Consider the following 2,000-nt stretch of genomic DNA (forward strand, 5'->3'; position numbering starts at 1 on the left):
GGGGCGGTGGGGGGCGGGGGCCAGGACCTGCAGCTGCTCCCCCACAGCCCCCGCCCACGCCGCCAGGGCAGGGGCAGAGCTGCGCCATGGGGCGCGGGCAGAGGAAGGGGCAGGTGTGACGGGGAAGGGATAGAAATAACATGGTGGGCACAGGAGGAGTTGGGAGTGCAGATCCCTGGCAGGGGGCAGGTGGTGGGTGCCGGGTTGTACTTGGGGGGGTCACACTGTCACCCTGCGGGGCACGACCCATGGGGCAGCTGCAGGGACACTCCCTGTTTTAAACCAATTTGGAAACCAGCCAGTGCCTCAGTCATTACCATAAAATACATTCAAAATACCTCTATATTTTGGCATTTGATTTTGGTCATTGATAATCAGAGCTTCCCCTGCCCCCTTCACTCACCAGGATGTGGGTCTAGCTACAGCTCCCCCCTTCCCTCAACCCCCACTGCTTTGTGCTCCTGAGCAGCCCTGACATGTCAGTACCCCGCACTACCAAGCCATAACCCACCCCCTAGCCATGCTGGTACCCCTCACTCCTGACTGGCACCCCACATCCTCACCAGTGTCCTCAATCCTGACTCACAGCCCACCAGCCCTGCCGATGCCCCTCTCTCCTGACCCGCACCTCCCCATCTCCACCAGTGCCCCTCACTCTCGAACCACAGTCCCTCATCCCCACTGGTGCCCCACACTCTTGACCCACAGCCCCCCCATCCCTGCCAGTTTCCCTCTCTCCTGGCAACCCCCCACGCACCTCAGCCCTGCTGGTGCCCCCCACTTTCAATCCACTTTCCCCTCCCCCAGGCTGCAGCCCCTCTGTATATTGGGAAGGGGGTTGTATGGGGCAGGGGAGGTGCCCAACCTTAGGCAACAGCATAGGTGATGAGTTGGGGTGGTATGGGGGGACATGCCCCCTCCCCAGATTTGTGTGTCCACAGTGGGGCATGAGGCTATAGCTTGACCGGACCACCAGGCAGGAGCCGCCTTTGTGGCCCAACGGGTGGGACCTGGCATGGCACAGGAGGGTGGAGCAGGGTGGCAAGACTCACTGATGCCGCTGCCGCCAACACCTCCGCACCAGCCCTGCCACCATGGAGTAAGGCCGCACCCCCAGCAGGGTGAGGAGTAGTAGGCCAGCGGGACTTGCATGAGGGGCTGCACCTCTACCCGGCCACCTTTTCTCTTTAAAGGAGAACATCCACATTCTTCTGCAGTAAATGGAAAACCCGAACGTCTGCTTGGGGCCAGGGGCAGGTCCCAAACCTGGGATATCTTTGCCACTCTCTGGCATTGGCAAGCAAAGCCCCTGCCTGTCCACAGCTGGAAGCCATTAACCCAGGACAGGACACTTGGTGCTGCAGCCATAGAGCTTGGCCTCCAAAACGGAGAGGTCTCCCCCTGACATCCTGAAGGAAAAAGGGAATCCAGAGCCTTTGAAAAACACTTCTGGATTCACATAATTTGCAACTAAGAAAAAGAAACTGCAATTAAAGTTTAGCTTTAATTTTCAAAAAATATCATACTTTCTTGAATGCAACATGCAACAGAGAATGCAGCAGCAACAAAATGAATCAGGGGAAAAAAACACATTTCCTTACCATAAGAAACCACGTAGCAGCAGGGAGGCTCCCACTTGCTCTGCTTCTTGAAAGTCCCTGCAGATTGATTTACACATTTGCTCGGAAATTGCTTTTACCGTATTCCTCAGTTGAGATTCACATCGCAAAGCCCAGTTACCTGTTCTTGGGGAAAAAAACCCAAAAAACATGAGTGCTGCATGTGAGAAAACAGTGGTTTTATAGTGGCACCAAAGTAAAGATTTAAATGAACTCAAGGCTCAGGGGTGAGAGAAACTGAGGCAGGCAGGGGTTGGGGGGAGAAAACTTTCCCTGATGGAGGAATCATTCTTTCTCCCAGCTCATTCTCTCCATCTCTTTCCCCCCCAGTGAAGCCCAAGGTGAAAGTCTCCCCAACAAAATCAGGGACCCAGGCCCACA

The 2,000-nt window shown here is 55.5% G+C and overlaps 1 protein-coding gene across 1 annotated transcript in view; it reads left to right on the forward strand.

Annotated features, from left to right (window-relative positions):
• Positions 1-2,000, forward strand: part of LOC102381926 (H-2 class II histocompatibility antigen, E-S beta chain) — a 603,463-nt gene that overhangs the window by 662 nt on the left and 600,801 nt on the right. The window lies entirely within an intron of this gene.

This window comes from Alligator sinensis, unplaced genomic scaffold (assembly GCF_000455745.1).
Source record: "Alligator sinensis unplaced genomic scaffold, ASM45574v1 scaffold1303_1, whole genome shotgun sequence".
NCBI lineage: Eukaryota > Metazoa > Chordata > Crocodylia > Alligatoridae > Alligator > Alligator sinensis.